The sequence below is a fragment of the Poromitra crassiceps genome (assembly GCF_964638095.1).
Source record: "Poromitra crassiceps genome assembly, chromosome: 25".
Classification (NCBI taxonomy): domain Eukaryota; kingdom Metazoa; phylum Chordata; class Actinopteri; order Beryciformes; family Melamphaidae; genus Poromitra; species Poromitra crassiceps.
In genome coordinates, this window is record NC_139649.1 from 5,199,492 (window position 1) to 5,218,256 (window position 18,765).

The 18,765-nt window shown below is 44.1% G+C and overlaps 1 pseudogene across 1 annotated transcript; it reads right to left on the reverse strand.

Annotated features, from left to right (window-relative positions):
* Nucleotides 1-6,648: 6,648 nt before the first annotated feature.
* Nucleotides 6,649-18,762, reverse strand: LOC310798462 (myosin-4-like; annotated as a pseudogene). The gene is made up of 32 exons: nucleotides 18,661-18,762; nucleotides 18,365-18,568; nucleotides 18,055-18,180; nucleotides 17,781-17,951; nucleotides 17,591-17,695; nucleotides 17,380-17,475; nucleotides 16,479-16,610; nucleotides 14,488-14,607; nucleotides 14,232-14,402; nucleotides 13,842-14,145; nucleotides 13,643-13,707; nucleotides 13,441-13,528; nucleotides 13,202-13,319; nucleotides 12,999-13,122; nucleotides 12,786-12,915; nucleotides 12,448-12,703; nucleotides 12,109-12,351; nucleotides 11,848-12,024; nucleotides 11,624-11,769; nucleotides 11,449-11,539; nucleotides 10,957-11,346; nucleotides 9,972-10,097; nucleotides 9,709-9,827; nucleotides 9,427-9,623; nucleotides 8,193-8,436; nucleotides 7,897-8,100; nucleotides 7,675-7,800; nucleotides 7,397-7,568; nucleotides 7,207-7,311; nucleotides 7,007-7,102; nucleotides 6,772-6,903; nucleotides 6,649-6,669 (listed from the first exon to the last, which is right to left on the reverse strand). The product of its transcript is annotated as a myosin-4-like (transcript).
* Between the last annotated feature and the right edge of the window lie 3 nt (nucleotides 18,763-18,765).

Sequence of the window (18,765 nt, forward strand, 5' to 3'; positions counted from 1 at the left end):
GTGAGTTAAGTTGGGGATGGATTCTGTTAAGGACTGTTCGTTATTTATGGAAGGGGTCACTGGAGGAAAATGGCCTGACACCTGTCACACAGTGGTGAGACAGAGGGGAAGAACTTGTGCAACTTATGCTTAGAATATTGAAGACGATGAGCAACTTTAAATTGAATCAGCTGGTGTCTACTATTAACTGAGCAGAGTTGTACCACAGACAAACAACTTTCCCATATAATGTCAGATAATTCAATAAAATAAAAAATAAATAAAATAGGCTATGTGTTACGAACCACATCTCTTTTCATGTGCACGAGCTCATAGCTGGATAGAGAAACCTGGGTTGACAGACCGATTGATAACCAGCTACATAGAACCGCTTAGTGCGATTGCAATTGTTAGGGTTAGTCAATCCAGATGAAGGGAAGATATCCTGGATCTGTTAATCGAGCTTCATAGTACAGGCTCCAGCACTCGCGGTTCAAACACGTTGGATCTCTGGTACACCTGCTTTCACCATGGCTAAATGGTAAATGGCCTGCATTTATATAGCGCTTTTATCCAAAGCGCTTTACAGTCAGTAGTTACATTCACCCATTCGCACACCGATGGCGACAGCTACCACGGGAGCAATTTGGGGTTCAGTATCTTGCCCAAGGACACTTCGACATGCAGACTGGAGGAGCCGGGAATCGAACCACCGACCTCTTTTATCCAAGGCGATTAGTGGACGACCCACTCTACCCCATGGCTACAAAGCCCCCATGGCTACAAAGCACTCCCCCGCCTGACATTCAGCAAATCAGATCACTCCTCCCCGCCTACAGGCAGAGGATGAAACAAGAAGTTCCAGCCTATAGGACCATCCATCGTTGGTCAGACGAATCAGATGCCATCCTACAGGATTGTTTTGATCCCGTGGAGTGGGAGGTGTAGACACAGTCACCAGCTTCATTAAGACATGCACGGATGACGTGGTCCCCACAAAAACAATAAAAACCATGGCCAACCAAAAGCAATAGATCAACAATGATGTCTGTGCAGCTCTCCATGCACGGACCACTGCCTTCAACTCCGGACCACCGGAGGAATACAAACAGTCACGATGCACACTCAGGACAACAATAAAACAGGCAAAGAAGGAATATGGTCAATGGATGGAGTCCAAACTCGACACCAACAACCCGATGCACTTATTTTGGAGTCTCTGATCATGATGATTAGCCACGTATTTGTTTTTAACAAGTAACAGCTTTCGACCAGGGGGGGCGCTGTGATGGCTGGGAGCTCTAACCCGGTAAAAATAATGTCACCAGCACAGAATTCGGATAAAATGAGCATATCGCTGATTAAATCCCAAGCTGTCTCAATCAGCCTGATTTTTAGAAAATTGTGTACATTTTACAGTAAAATGCATAAATCTGGTGCACTTTGAGAGCAAAAGTAAGAGGCTAGATCTATGAAGAACTTTGTGATTTTGAAACAATTGAAAAAGAAGCAGTTTACAATGGTTACTAGTTATCTGGCACAATTTACCACAAATTAGACAGCCTAGGTAATTCATGGGAAATAGGCTACTGGTGTATTGTGTAGAGTGGCAGGAAGAGAGGGACAACTTCTCTCTTTGACCTCACCAACTGGTGGATAATTTATTTACACAAAACAAAAACATTACAGTAGTGATTTATTACCTCAGTAAACACTTTCCTTGAGTTTAGGGTGTCGCTCACCAGTTTCAAGTATTCAATGGCCACATGACCATATTAACTGCTAATTTAATATTAAATGCTGACAAAATAATTAAAAAAATCATGTTAATACTAAAAGGCAATTTTAATGATTAAAATTGTAATCTAGAGATAAATATGACCTATTGTGTTTAATTTAAACCAGGGGTTATCTAAGTTTTGATGGCTGAATGCCAATTTAGGGAACAGTAGGCTAATCACTAGATAACAATGATCCATCGCCAATCATGTTAAAAATTGTCATTTTTTTCAATGGAGTTTGGTGTACATACAAACGTTACTGACTTCTCTGCAAAAACGTTTTGAGTTAGTTACTGCACTTACTTACCAGATAGTTTTACTGTACTTTTAACTATTCAAAACAACTGGGATGGATAACCCGCTGAATGGGGTCCGGTAAACAAGGACGGTAGCAAAAGCAGCAAGCAGACTCCGCCTCTCGTTCGCCACCTCTGGGGCTTCAGTTGCGTGTGGCTGTGTCCTGGAAAACCATGGCACGGGCAGAGGGAGGACATCTACTCTGTGATCTACTCTGTCACAAACAGGCAGCACTTTGCACAACGTGCACAATGACAGGCTTTTGTGGTGCCGCAAATGCTCTGTTATCGAGTTTCTTGCCAGTATTATTATTTGACTTTGTGGCCAAAATCGGGGACATTTTCGGGGACAGCTCCAGCCGGGGACAGAGCACCGAAATCGGGGACTGTCCCCGAAAATCGGGGACGTCTGGTCACCCTAGGCTACTATAAACTTAGATTAAACAGTGATCAATGGCAGTTTGGCTGTATAAGTTTAAGAATTACCGTAAATTCCGGACTATAAGGCGCACCGGTGTATAAGCCGCACCTTCAAAGTTGACTATTTTTTTCTTATATAAGCCGCACCGGACTATAAGCCGCGGGTGTTTTAACTCATTGAATGCCATGGACGTCCTTCGACGTCCAATTAAATAGTGACGTAGAGTGCCACGGACGTCCTTCGATGTCCAATGCGTTTTTTGACGGTGGGACGTCGATCAAAGCCTCCCGCAGCTCCTGTACAACTATAGTAGCTATTGGAGGTGTATAACCTATTTTACGGACTCATTAGGTGGCGACAGTGCTTGCTCGGTGCAGTCCAGATTAGAGACAGGTCCGAGAAACAGCCTAAAAGCCGTGGATCAAAGACAAACCGATGCATGCTCCCAGAGCCATTTGCTCTGTCGCGGGAGCTGACATTGGCTCCGAACAGGAGTCAATCCGCGCTCACAACTGAGCCCCTCTGTCCCTGTCTGTCTGTCTGTCTGTCTGTATAGTTTCTCCACCCGATTAGCAGCCAGGAAAGCAGCCCCTGACGCCAAACCATTCAGCAATCCGGGTTGGCTCTTCCCTGCTGTGGCGCTGAGAGCCGACAGCAGCACACAAACGCAGCACTCCGAAAATATAATGGTTGCGTGAGGCTGTGTGCAGTGTGGGGAGGAGTTTACGGGGGGAGGGGGGGAGGGGGGTGGTGCACGCAGGGCATCACACAACAACTACGTCACTACATCAGAAAATATTATCTTCAGACTCAGTGAATGTGCTTGAAATGCTGCATTTCACAAAAGGCGGATTATCTCAGCTAATAATTTGAAAAGCCTGAAAACGCTGAAAACAACCTATCTTCTCCGGCTCATAACTAAAGAACGGAAAATGGTATCAATAAACTTTTTTTTGCTGATGATACAATAGAGCCAGCTCGTTCTTGTGCGTGTTCGGTGTTTACATAGTAATATCACACAATATTCTGTGGGCCTCGAGAAATCACTGAAAACGCTCTGAAAACTCTGGCACTGGGAGCATCCGTTCTCCAAAAGTGGCTGGCACTCAATGAGTTAATGGTATTTTTTTTTTTTTTTTTTTTTTTTTTGTGTTTTAATGTTTAATTACCATATGTAATGCTCCCATTTATTAACATTTCAACAAAACAACATAACACAACACCACCTGTGTTGTTATTTACAGTGCACACAGTGTCATACAGTGTCATACAGTGTCATACAGTGTGGTGAAAAGAGGGCAAGAGAGGAAATTAAAACAGAAGTGGATTTATAGTTAGAAAGAGTGCTTTTTTTTTTTTTTTTTTTGAAAAAATCCATAGATAAGCCGCACCGTTATATAAGCCGCAGGGGCCAAAAAAGGCCAAAAAACGGGAAAAAAGGTGCGGCTTATAGTCCGGAATTTACGGTAAATGTCTGCCGGAATGGCTCCGACTGAGAGAATAAAAACAATTGTCTGTCTCACCCCTTCCCATAAAGCACAGTCTGTCTCCAGCCCAGCATAGTGGGGGCGGTCTTGGTGACGGACGGATCCGAGCGGTAGATGCGGCCGCGGGAGACGCTTGCCCAACACACACAGACGACACAGGCTCCAGAAACTGGTGGGACACACAGTAAAAGCAGGAATCAACAAGCAGCCCTCTTTCACAGGGACGCACACTCACAATCTGCAGAGGATTGCCGTTCGACTTTCCTTTAGCGCGGGAAATAGTGAGTGTTGTATGGAAGGTTCTTACGGGGCTCCAGCAATCAGCAGACGATCCAGATCCGGAAACTGACAGGACACAATAAAGCAGGAATCAACAAATAGCCCTCTTTCACAGGACACACACTCACGCAGAACTGCAGAGGATGGCCATTCGACTTTCCTTATTACAGGAAATAGCGAGCGTTGTATTGGTTCTCCCCTGACTCCAACGATGTGGCGATGACCATCCTCTAGAGACGCCCAGGTCCTGCAACTGGCGAAAATACAACAAACAGCGGGGATCAGTGGCTTTTTCCTTAGACAGGACTCACGCTCTCTCAGACTGCGGTGGGTTGCTTTCCAACTTTCCTTCATCAGGAATTAGCAAGCGTTGTATGTTTTCCTTTGATGGCTTCTCCCCGCTGCCCAGATCATGGTACTTCAGACCCTCGTCTTATCTCGCCGATCCGCTGTGGTCTGCTCGGTGCCGTGTCTATGTGCCGACAGCCCGCAGTGCCGACAGGCCGCAATGCCTATAGCCCACAAGCAGAAGCAGCTGAGCGAGGCAGCGTCCAGCGTGTCGGTGGACTGGCTGGAGCTCCTGCACCGCTACCGGGCTGCCGGTATTGCGGGCTGTCGGCACTGCGGGTGGTCGGCATGGTGAGCGGACCCCAGTCTGCTCTCTCCCTCGTCCCACAACAAGTGTCTGTGTTCGATCACCCAGGCCGCCGCCGCCATCTCCCACACGCCGGGTTAACAACCACTCTCAGCCAATCAGCACGGTCAATCGGGGAGGCTCGGCGCACAGCAGGCTCGCCCACTGCAATCAGCTGAGGTGCCGCACCTGCGAACAATCTTTAGTCACGCACACCCCCACAGTCCATCCAAAGCCCAACCCATGTAAACCCAGGTAAGTCCATGTCCCCAGTCTCTATACAAAAAAAGACAGTCCAGCCCAACCCATAGGCACTACAGGTAAGTCATATATATTACATATTATACATTAGAGCTTGACATAGAACAACCAGCCCTAACTGGCGACACAACATATTAGCCTAGTCAGTTATCAATTTAAGAGTTCTTTGGCACAAGTATGCAAACACATTAGAACGTTTGAAATACAACACCTACAGTTATGCAGGTAGGAAAGCTGACTGGAGGGGGGCTTAAAGCCTTTGTTCACCATTAACTAATGCATTGACATAATTTCCCCCCAATATTTGATTTAATTTTTTTTATAGAACAATACACGAACAAGAGAAAGAGGCTCAGACACAGGAAAAAGGAAAGAAAGGGAAAAATACATACATCATCGTCATTCAACGTGGTGCTACCAACCGCATAAGGCGCTTACAGTATGCAGGCACGGACTGCATAATCTGGCACGTCGGGCAAATGCCCGGTGGCCTGGCCTGGCCTGCAATTTTTTTTTTTGTGCCCGCAGTCAGGCCACTCACTGAACAGCAGGCCAGGCGCCGCCTACTGGTTTACTAGTGGTTTTATCACTTTATTAGTTAGTCTGAAGTAATAATTACACTTCAGGGTTAAAGTGGGTGCATCTCATTGTAAAATTGGACTCGGCCCAAATTGGGCTTCAAACGGCCCAAATCTGGCTTCAAATGACCCAAATCGGGCTTCAAACGGCCCAAATTGGGCTTCAAACGGCCCAAATCGGGCTTCCCTTGGTATCTAATGCTCGGCCTGAATTATGATCCCAGTCCGCCCCTGCGCGTATGTGTTTGTAAGAGATATTGTGCATGGGATCCCACGTAAGGGGTCCCTGAGAAACCAGCCGGGCAAGCCATCCATCACCCCTTGCCTCAGTCACTTGTCATTCTTAACCTCATCAAAGTAGCTCTCAGGAACCTGAGTCTCTCCATCTATATAACAGAGATCATGTCCATCACCCACACCTTAAGGTGAAAAGGAGGACTTCCGTTCCTTCAGAATGAGTCTTTTGGCAACAGTTGTCCCCAGTGTCAGAGATTGTTGCACAGCTGTAGGGAAGTTCAGAGAGGACTCCAAGCAGCCGAAGATGGCGAGTTCTGCCTCTGGCTGCAGGGTTATTTTGTAGGCATTAGAGTACCAATCAAATATTTTGGCCCAGAATACCGAAGGGCAGAACCAGAAGGCATGCGATAGATAGTGTGCCCTCTGACACCTGTCACACAGTGGTGAGACAGAAGGGAAGATCTTGTGTAATTTATGCTTGGAGTAGTGAATACGGTGAGCAACTTTAAATTGGATCAGCTGGTGTCTGCTATTAACTGAGCAGAGTTCTACCACAGACAAACAACAATACAACTTATTTGATCAAATGTTACTGAATAAATACAAGACAAAAGATACATTTGTGGTAACATTTATTGTATGCAATCAACGTCATCATATTTTATGACTTGTTGTGATGCTTTTAATGAGAGAACTTATTCAGCTGCTTCTTTTCCCTGTGGAAAATGAACATATTTTTAGACCCCCCAAAAAGAGTCAGTCATTTCAAAGTTATTATACAATGAATTAACATGCACTGATGAAGGACATGTGTTTACCTTGCCAGAGTCACGGCTCTTAGCTCTCATCTTGTTGACCTGAGACTCGGCAATATCAGCTCGTTCTTCAGCCTCCTCCAACTCATTCTGAACCTTCCTGCACTTTGTCAGGTGAGTGTTGGCCTGCTCCTCCTGTGAAACCATCATAAATTCTCATTGAAAATCCCAAGACTAGAGTAAAAACAGTGAAAACGGTTGCAAATAGATGGAGCATTTTTACATGATTTGAACTTACCGCTTCCTCAGCCTGCCTTTTGTAGGCCTTCACCTTCAGTTGCAGCTTGTCTACCAGAGTCTGCAGCCGGGCGCCATTCTTCGTGTCCTCTTCAGTCTAATGTAAGTATGAACACGAATGACCATTAATAATTTACATATTATCTTTTAAAATGGTCATTTAGTCAATATGAATACTGTCACAAAGTAAGCTTGGTATACCTGGTATGTGAGTTCCTTCACTCTCCTCTCATATTTACGGACACCTTTAACAGCATCTACTCCACGTCTCTGTTCAGCTTCAACCTCTGCCTCCAGCTCACGCACCTTCAGAAATGAATTATAAACTATGAGACTCATTCTGCATATTTTGTAATGTAATTTACTGTCATCTGTGTAACAGTTAACTTACCCTGGACTCCAGTTTCTGGAGCTGTTTCTTGCCACCCTTCATGGCCAAGTTCTCAGCCTCATCCAGGCGGTGCTGCAGGTCCTTGACTGTGACCTCCAGGTTCTTCTTCATCCTCTCAAGATGAGAGCTAGTGTCCTGTTATTTCTTCAGCTCTCATAGCCATCATAGCAGCCTAGAAAATTCAGCATTTATGTTAATTAGAAATGCCATATGAAATTCATATTATTCCAGAGGTAGGAGTGACATCTGGATGTCTATGAAATAAAATGTAAACCCACATCAGTGATGGCTTTCTTGGCCTTCTCCTCTGCATTTCTTCCTTCCTGAACGGTGTCATCTACTTCACCCTGGACTTGGATCAGGTCAGCCTCCAGCTTCTTCTTTGTGTTCAAAAGGCTTGTGTTCTAGGAAGAAGGGGACATACAGTTTAGCAATGACTATAATGATGATATTTAAAAATGTATTGATTATAGAATCAGTGCAGACTCTTTCTTTTTTACCTGAGAGTGCAGCAGTCCAACACGCTCACTAGCATCCACCAGCTCTGTCTCAGCCACTTTACGGCCTCTCTCTGTCTGTTCCAGACCAGCCCTCAGCTCTTCAATTTCAGCCACCATGAGACCATTCCTACGGTCGACCATAGCAGCTTGTTCCTTGAAGTCTTCCTGCGCTCTGAGAGCATCATCAAGGTGCAGCTGGGCATCCTAATGTTACAATTGTGTTGTAGAAACAGAAAAAAGATCAGAATGTATCTGCACATAGAATAGCATGTACAGTTGTCATGTGATGTACCTACCTTGAGTTGTCCCTGGACATTCCTCAGCTGCTTCTGGGCCTCAGCAGCCTGGCGGTTAGCATGACTCAGCTGAATCTCCATCTCATTCAGATCTCCCTCCATCTTCTTCTTGATTCTCAGGGCATCGTTCCTGCTCCTGACCTCAGAGTCAAGGGTGCTCTGCATGGAGTCAATCACCCTCTGGCTGTTCCTCTTGATCTGCTCCATCTCCTCATCTTTCTCTGCCAGCTTTCTGTCAACCTCACTGTTTAAGGACTCCCCTCACGGGGTTTAAGGAGTCTAGTTAGAGTCTAACTAGACTCCTTAAACCCCGTTGTTATACTCTAACTAGACTCCTTAAACCCCGTTGTTATACTCTAACTACACTCCTTAAACCCCGTTGTTATACTCTAACTAGACTCCTTAAACCCCGTTGTTATACTCTAACTAGACTCCTTAAACCCCGTTGTTATACTCTAACTACACTCCTTAAACCCTGTTGTTATACTCTAACTAGACTCCTTAAACCCCGTTGTTATACTCTAACTAGACTCCTTAAACCCCGTTGTTATACTCTAACTACACTCCTTAAACCCCGTTGTTATACTCTAACTAAACTCCTTAAACCCCGTTGTTATACTCTAACTAGACCCCTTAAACCCCGTTGTTATACTCTAACTACACTCCTTAAACCCCGTAGTTACCCTGTAAGTACAGTGTGGTACCCCGTAATTAGCCTATAAGTACAAACATTTGTCCCCTGCTTCATAATACAGCCCGCGACCCCGTAGTTAGACTATAAGTACAGATCTTGTTACCCTCTAGTTAAAGTATTTTTTCACTCCTTAAACCCCGTTGTTATACTCTAACTACACTCCTTAAACCCCGTTGTTATACTCTAACTACACTCCTTAAACCCTGTTGTTAGACTATAACTACACTCCTTAAACCCCGTTGTTATACCATAACTACACTCCTTAAACCCCGTTGTTATACTATAACTACACTCCTTAAACCCCGTAGTTAGACTATAAGTACAGATCTTATAATTCACTCCTTAAACCCCGTAGTTAGACTATAACTACAGCCCTAAACCCCGTTGTTATACTCTAACTACATGCTTATTTGCGGGCTGTATTCTAAAGCGTTACCGCTTTTTCCTGTTAAGCATTTGTCAAATGTATCATTCATGTATTGTATTCTAAGAGGTATTTTGTAGCAACTATTAGGAGAAAAAAGATCATCATTGACTCACTTTGACTCTTCAAGCTCCTCAGTACGCTGGATAGCATCAGTTTCATACTTGCTCCTCCATTGGGCCACTTCACTGTTGGCCTTGGACATTCCACGTTGCAGCTCTGCCTTGGCCTCCTGCTCCTCCTCAAACTGCTCCCTCAGAAGATCACAGTCATGGCGGGCTGATTGCACACCGTGGGCAAGGGCGTTCTTGGCCTGCAAAAGATTATTAAAATAAAAACCAGTGAGTAAATTAAGATACAATTAAAAAAACAAAAAAATCTCTGACAATTTTCCTCACCTTAACTTCCTCCTCAATTTGTCTCTTCAGGTCTTCAATCTGCTGTGTGAAGGCTTGCTTGCCTCTGGTCAACTGGGAGACAAGGGCTTCTTTCTCCTCAAGCTGACGACCAAACTCACCTAGAGGGAAATTGATTTAGTTGTTGTTGAAGTATATACACTTCCAACTGGTAAAACAATAAAATGGTTTATAATTATAGATTTAGTCTTATTATGGTTTGAGTTCAGTACATTGGTATATTGGTCAGTGAAAGTAAGACTTGCCATTTTCTGTCATCAGTCTTGCTCTCTGAGCACTGACTCATTTATCTGGCGAACATTCTCGTCATTCTTAGCCTTAATTTCACTGAACTGGTCCTCAAGGGTGCGGCACATCTTCTCGAGATTTCCCTGTTCATCAACATTAGACAGGTTCAATTATTGTGTATTGTACAATCAAGTGTGTATATATTGTATATATGTATAGAAATAGCATTATACTAGATAGATAGATAGATAGATAAATACTTTATTAATCCCGAGCGAAATTCAGTTGTACAGCAGCTTCCAGTTGCACATACAAATAACAAAGTACATATGAAGGATAAAAATCATGTTAAAATACTAAAAACGAAGAGATAAAAAAGATAAACAAGATAAAAAAGTTAGGAAAGCCAGTCCTGGAACTAAGAGCTAAGACATGGAAATAAGAGAGAAGACAAGTGCCTGTGCCTGTGCAGTGTGCAAACATATGCATAGAGAAAGTGCCTGCAGTACATACACAAATAAATACTAAAGCATCAAGTCTAAAGTCTAAAGTCTCAGTGGCCCAGGTTGCTGGGGCCACGCCCCTTGCAGGTTGCTAGGGCCACGCCTCCACGCGCCCTGCACAATGGGGAGGCATTGTACAGCCTGATGGCCCGTGGAACAAAAGTGTTCTTGGTGCGCTCTTTCTTGCAGCCAAGAGAGATCAGTCTGTGGCTAAAGGTGCTTCTCTGGCTGTCCAGAGTGCTGTAGAGAGGGTGAGAGGGGTTGTCCATAATGGCGAGCAGCTTGGCCAAAGACCTTCTCTCCACTAGAGCTGTGAGGGAGTCCAGCTCCATACCGACCACGGAGCCAGCCTTCCTAACCAGCTTGTCCAGCCGCCTTGCATCCCTCTGTTTAATGCTGCCTCCCCAGCACACTACAGCATAGAAAAAGACGCTGCGCACCACGGACTGGTAAAACATCTGCAGCATTTTACTGCAGACATTGTAACATTTTACTGTACCTTGGCTTTTGCCACAGCTTCCATGTTGCTGGAGAGGTCATCAATCTCCATCTTGAATTCACTCTTCTCCTTCTCCAGCTTCTGCTTGACACGCTGCAGGTTGTCGATCTGTTCTCCCAGCTCTGCAACACTGTCAGCCTGCTTCTTGCGGAGAGCAGAAGCAGTGGCTTCATGCTGTAAGGTGGACTCCTCAAGGTCACGACGCAGCTTCTGGAACTCAGCTTCACGCTTTTTGTTCATCTCAATCTGAGCAGCAGTGGCTCCACCGGCCTCCTCAAGCCTCTCACTGATCTCTTCAAGTTCCCTGGAGAGGTCAGCTCTCTGCTTCTCAACCTTGGCACGAGCAGCACGCTCAGCCTCGATCTCTTCCTCCAGTTCCTCAATACGAGCCTTGAAGTTGAAAAATATTGTTAAATGAATGTATGCAACTGACACATTGCATAACAACTCACTGATAATTTTGACATAGATTTGAAATCCAGCATTCCACACCTGGAGCTCTTTAATCTTCTTCTGTAGCTGAGCACCCATAGATTGTTCATCTTCAATCTTACTGAGATGTTGGCTTATCTCAAAGTCCTTCCTGTTGAGTAAAATACATCATCATAAGATATTGGTTGCAATAATATATTTTGTGCATACAGTTTTCAAATTCTGACCACATTACTTTTTGATTTTCTAATCAGACTGCTGTTTGTCATTCTCAAGATCCATGACGGATTCCTGGGCCAGTTTCAGATCACCCTCAAGCTTCCTCTTTGATCTCTCAAGGTCCATGCGGAGCTTCTTCTCTTGCTCCAGAGAACCTTCAAGCTGCAAAATACCACATGTTTAAATTTACAGGAGACATATATTCTTATTGAATAGAAAATAACATGTTCATGAACTCACATCATCTACTTGCTGCTCAAGCTTGGTCTTGGCCTTGGTCAGAGTGTTGACTTTGTCTTCCTCTGCCTGCAGGTCATCAAGAGTCTGCTGGTGTGCCTCTTGGAGGGCTTTCTTCTCCTTTGTGAGCTTAGCAATGCTCTCATCTTGAGAGGCCATCTCTTCTGTCAGGTTCTTCACCTGGTTATGTAAAAGCATATTGTCATAATTGGGTAATTATTCAAATATTTGATGATATAATAAACAGAGTGAATATTCATGAACCTTGTTCTCAGTGGCATGCTTCTCCTTCTCCACTTTGGCTAAGGTAAGCTCCAGGTCATCAATGTCCTTCTTGAGCTCAGAGCATTCATCCTCCAGTTTTCTCTTCTTAGCAGTTAGCTCAGCATTCATTTCCTCCTCATCCTCCAGTCTCTCAGTTGTCTCTTTGAGTTTTGCCTCCATCTGGATCTTATTCTTGATAAGGCCCTCACATCTCTCCTCAGCATCTGACAGATTCTCTGATTCCTAGTTAGAATAAATGTGAAAAGGGGGAAATATTTAAACATTTGCTCTGGAAAAGTTGTGAGAAATCAACAACGCTTTCTGTTGCCATTTACTCACACATAAAGATGCAGCCTGCAGATCATTCTTCTCCTGCACAATAGACACCATCTTCTCCTCCAGTTCCTTCTTCTTAGCCAGGGCTGCGGCGAGGTCTGTTTTCATCTTCTCATAGTTTTCCTTCATGTTCGCCAGCTCCTTCTCAGTTTCAGCACTCTGCAGAAGGGGCTTAATCTTGTAGTACACCTTCATCCATGGCCAGTGTTTCACATTCATGAATGAGCGGATATTGTACTGGACGGTGTAAACGGCTTCCCTATGGAAGGAAATCACTGTTATGTACACAGTCATTTTGGTACTGCATTCAGCCTAAATATGTGGTTAGAATGTCCACTTGCCTCCTTGCCGTCATCTTCACATACTCCCTCCTCATGAGGTAGGCACGGGCAAGAGCCTGAGTCATGGTGACCAGAGAAGCAAGCTTCTCATCTCCTCAAGAACACCCAGTAGACCAGCTTTGAAGAACACCTGACAAGAATATAAAACTATTATGGACCATTTATTTTCATGAATGAAACAGATTATAGTTGGGTTCTTACTCAATTAGTTACCTTGGTGTGTCCAAATTTATACTCATCATGAGGCACATCAATAGACCCAAGCAGCTTCTCAGAAGCCTTCTTGTTGTCCATGAATGTTCCTTCAGGGCACGCAGCGGCATTCAGTACTTTGTACCTATCACAAAACAGTTAATGGTCACATTCAGGACATTCTTTTCAAAGTTAGGAAAAGTCTGTGTTTAATTAGGTAATACCTCTGCTTGAAGTCAGCATAGATGATTCTGCTGGGGAAACCTTTCGTGCAGATTCTGATACCCTCCAGCACACCATTACACCTCAGCTGGTGGATAACCAAGAAGTTTTCCATCAGCCCTGCGAAGAAGTTATTTCAGAATTTTTAATGACAAAGTAAAATAATCACTCCTGCTAAGCTAATAACTGCAACATTTACAGAAAATATTAAGAACATTCTTTAGCTCAGTATACAGTATACCTGGAGTCTTTGACTCATTGGGAATCAGGCAACGTACAAAGTGAGGATGAGTGCTTCTCAGGTTGGTCATAAGCTTGCCCAAGTTCTCCTGTAGATACAAGATAAAACCAAACATTATTTGTGAAAAGCATAACATAAGAATAAAAAACTTGCATTTGAGTTTAATTACAATGTAGTATTTAAGGCTGTTCTTAAAATTTACCCTGAACGCTGCGGACACAGTCATCATGGAACCACCCTTCTTCTTGCCTCCCTTGCCGCCCTTCTCTGTTGATTTGTTGATTTATTAATATCAAGACTTTATCATTCATCTGACTTTTCTGAGTAGCCATATTGTTTACTTTAAACACAAAAACATGAATTCACATAATCCTAATAAGTGTTATAAAGTGACACTGTACCTTCAACAACAACGGGATACAGGACAGGCAGCAGCTTAACACTAGACTTCTGGTACAGCTGAATCACAGATTCGTTCAGGGGATCCTTGTTCTTGTCCAGCCAGCCAGAGATATTGTAGTCCACAGTTCCAGCATAGTGCACCAGAGAGAAATGGGCCTCAATCTTGCCTTTTTTGGCTGGCCTGGGCTTCTCAAATGCTTTGTTTTTACCGAGGTGCTGGTCATACAGCTTGTTCTTGAAGGTAGTGTCTGAGGCCTTGGGGAACATGCACTCCTCTTCAAGGATGGAGAAGATGCCCATGGGCTGTATAAAAAGTGCAAATACATACATCATGAAAAGGCACTGTTCTTGCATATCGTGAAACATAAAGTCAGAACATTATTGCATACCTTTTCAATGAGCTCAATGCAGGCAGCCAAGTCCATGCCAAAGTCAATGAACTCCCAGATGATACCCTCCTTCTTGTACTCCTCTTGCTCCAGGACAAACATGGTGTGGTTGAAGAACTGTTGCAGTTTCTCATTGGTGAAGTTGATACACAACTGTTCCAAGGTGTTGAACTGTTGGCGGAAATAGGATTAAGCTAATATATCACAAATGTTACAAAGTTATCTTCTCAATACATTATCATGAATGCATACTTACATCAAAGATTTCAAAACCAGCAATGTCCAGCACACCAATGTAGTATACCCTTGGCTGCTTGGTGGCCAGTTGCTGGTTGATGCGGATGACCATCCACAAGACCGCCCCCACTATGCTGGGCTGGAGACAGACTGTGCTTTATGGGAAGGGGTGAGACAGACAATTGTTTTTATTCTCTCGGTCGGAGCCATTCCGCCAGACATTTAATTCTTAAACTTATACAGCCAAACTGCCATTGATCACTGTTTAATCTAAGTTTATAGTAGCCCCTCCGTCACTCTTCCGGGTATATGACGTCATCATCTCCCCTCCAGAGTCCCTTATTCCACATAGACTCAGAGACTTCCACGCCACTCTGGCTCCCAAGCTTGGGATTTAATCAGCGATACGCTCATTTTATCCGAATTCTGTGCTGGTGACATTATTTTTACCGGGTTAGAGCTCCCAGCCATCACAGTGCCCCCCCTGGTCGAAAGCTGTTACTTGTTAAAAACAAATACGTGGCTAATCATCATGATCAGAGACTCCAAAATAAGTGCATCGGGTTGTTGGTGTCGAGTTTGGACTCCATCCATTGACCATATTCCTTCTTTGCCTGTTTTATTGTTGTCCTGAGTGTGCATCGTGACTGTTTGTATTCCTCCGGTGGTCCGGAGTTGAAGGCAGTGGTCCGTGCATGGAGAGCTGCACAGACATCATTGTTGATCTATTGCTTTTGGTTGGCCATGGTTTTTATTGTTTTTGTGGGGACCACGTTATCCGTGCATGTCTTAATGAAGCTGGTGACTGTGTCTACACCTCCCACTCCACGGGATCAAAACAATCCTGTAGGATGGCATCTGATTCGTCTGACCAACGATGGATGGTCCTATAGGCTGGAACTTCTTGTTTCATCCTCTGCCTGTAGGCGGGGAGGAGTGATCTGATTTGCTGAATGTCAGGCGGGGGAGTGCTTTGTAGCCATGGGGGCTTTGTAGCCATGGGGTAGAGCGGGTCGTCCACTAATCGCCTTGGATAAAAGAGGTCGGTGGTTCGATTCCCGGCTCCTCCAGTCTGCATGTCGAAGTGTCCTTGGGCAAGACACTGAACCCCAAATTGCTCCCGTGGTAGCTGTCGCCATCGGTGTGCGAATGGGTGAATGTAACTACTGACTGTAAAGCGCCTCGGATAAAAGCGCTATATAAATGCAGGCCATTTACCATTTAGCCATGGTGAAAGCAGGTGTACCAGAGATCCAACGTGTTTGAACCGCGAGTGCTGGAGCCTGTACTATGAAGCTCGATTAACAGATCCAGGATATCTTCCCTTCATCTGGATTGACTAACCCTAACAATTGCAATCGCACTAAGCGGTTCTATGTAGCTGGTTATTAATCGGTCTGTCAACCCAGGTTTCTCTATCCAGCTATGAGCTCGTGCACATGAAAAGAGATGTGGTTCGTAACACATAGCCTATTTTATTTATTTTATTTTATTTTATTCAATTATCTGACATTATATGGGAAAGTTGTTTGTCTGTGGTACAACTCTGCTCAGTTAATAGTAGACACCAGCTGATTCAATTTAAAGTTGCTCATCGTCTTCAATATTCTAAGCATAAGTTGCACAAGTTCTTCCCCTCTGTCTCACCACTGTGTGACAGGTGTCAGGCCATTTTCCTCCAGTGACCCCTTCCATAAATAACGAACAGTCCTTAACAGAATCCATCCCCAACTTAACTCACTAAACTTCTTTGACTGCTTTCCTGATCAAATGAGTGAAGCAATGAATAAGTACAAGACAAATATTGGTGGTAACATTTATTGTGTGTAATCAACAGTTGTCATATTTTATGACTTCTTCCAATGCTTCTAATGAAATAATTTATTCAGCTGCTTCTTTTCCCTGTGAAATAGAAACACATTTTTAGACTAAACCCAAAGAAAAAATGACAGTTGTTCCAAAGTTAATATTCAGTGAATTAACATGCACTGATGAAGGACGTGTCTTTACCTTTCCAGAGTCACGGCCCTTAGCTCTCAGCTTGTTGACCTGAGACTCGGCAATATCAGCTCGTTCTTCAGCCTCCTCCAACTCGTTCTGAACCTTCCTGCACTTTCCCAGGTGAGTGTTGGCCTGTTCCTCCTGTGAAACCATCATACATTCTCATTGCAAATCCGAAGACAAGGGCAGGGGTATTCAACTGTATTATTCAGGGGGTCACATTGTCAGAAAGCTAAGGGCCCGGGGGCAGACAGTTCCCTCGCAGGATGTCAGTTTCTTTGCCGATTTTCAACAAGCTTTGCATAATTACAAAATCAGCAGTGCTGTATAATGCAAATAAACAGTTTAACGTCCCTCCATCTTGCCTGGACCGAGGGCTGCCCATTCATTTGCAGTACTAGAAAAAGTCACCAGATTTGTCGCTAGTCCCTTAAAGAATTCATGTCCAACAGGACCTGGACAAACTTGTTCATGCATTTATTCTTAGGAGGCTCATGTACACAGGTGGAAAGAGTACGGACAAATCCTACTCAAGTAGAAGTATTGCTACTTTAGTGAAAAGTAACTCGGGTAATAGTAAAATTACTAGTCCAGGAAATTACTCAAGTAAGAGTCAGAAAGTTGCCTATTTAAAAGTACTCAAATAAAAATACATTTGTGGTAGGCCTACTTTAAGAATGTTACTGTCCCTGTCTTTGTCTTGTCTTACATACTGAATCTACCATACCGGAGTATGAGGAGCACGATTACACACAGGAAAGCACTGCTGGTGTGAAGGATTTATTGTGGCAAAAATGTCCGTTATTCATGCGCTCCGGAGTTGGCCGCAAGTTGAACAGGTCTGGACTAGATTAAAAATTGTGAAAAGGGTTACAAATAGATGAAGACGTTTTAGATGATTTGAACTTACCGCTTCCTCAGCCTGCCTCTTGTAGGCCTTCACCTTCAGTTGCAGCTGGTCTACCAGAGTCTGCAGCCGGGCACCATTCTTCTTGTCCTCTTCAGTCTAATGTAAATATATGAACACATGCATGAATGACCATTCATAATTGGCATTTATTTGAATAGGGTCATTTAGTTTTAGTTGATAAGAACAATGTCACAAAGTAAGCTTGGTATACCTGGTATGTGAGTTCCTTCACTCTCCTCTCATATTTACGGACACCTTTAACAGCATCTGCTCCACGTCTCTGTTCAGCTTCAACCTCTGCCTCCAGCTCATGCACCTTCAGAAATGAATTATAAACTATGAGACTCATTCTGCGTATTTTGTAATGTAATTTACTGTCATCTGTGTAACAGTTATCTTACCCTGGACTCCAGTTTCTGGAGCTGTTTCTTGCCACCCTTCATGGCCAAGTTCTCAGCCTCATCCAGGCGGTGCTGCAGGTCCTTGACTGTGACCTCCAGGTTCTTCTTCATCCTCTCCAGATGAGAGCTAGTGTCCTGTTCTTTCTTCAGCTCTTCAGCCATCATAGCAGCCTAGAAAATGAATCATTTTTAATAAGGCATGCCATACAATATGCATGTTCTTTGAGATGTATGGATGAGATATGTATGTCTATGAAATAAAATGTGAACCCACATCAGTGATGGCTTTCTTGGCCTTCTCCTCTGCATTTCTTGCTTCCTGAACGGTGTCATCTACTTCACCCTGGACTTGGATCAGGTCAGTCTCCAGCTTCTTCTTTGTGTTCAGAAGGCTTGTGTTCTAGGAAAAAGGAAACTTTCAGTTTAGCAATGCCTATGATGATGTGCACGTATTATTTAAACTATTAGAAATATAGCATGATGCTTTGCACGCTCATTCCTAGCTTCGCATGCTCATTGCTAGGTTGCTAGGTTAGGTGAGAATGTATTGATTATAGAATTAGTCCAGACTTGTTTTTGTGTACCTGAGAGTGCAGCAGTCCAACACGCTCACTAGCATCCACCAGCTCTGTCTCAGCCACTTTACGGCCTCTCTCTGTCTGTTCCAGACCAGCCCTCAGCTCTTCAATTTCAGCCACCATGAGACCATTCCTACGGTCGACCATAGCAGCTTGTTCCTTGAAGTCTTCCTGTGCTCTGAGAGCATCATCAAGGTGCAGCTGGGCATCCTAATGTTAAGATTGTGTTGTAGAAACAGAGAACAGATCAGAATGTTGCTGCACATAGAATAGCATGTACAGTTGTCATGTGAGGTACCTACCTTGAGTTGTCCCTGGACACTCCTCAGCTGCTTCTGGGCCTCAGCAGCCTGGCGGTTAGCATGACTCAGCTGAATCTCCATCTCATTCAGATCTCCCTCCATCTT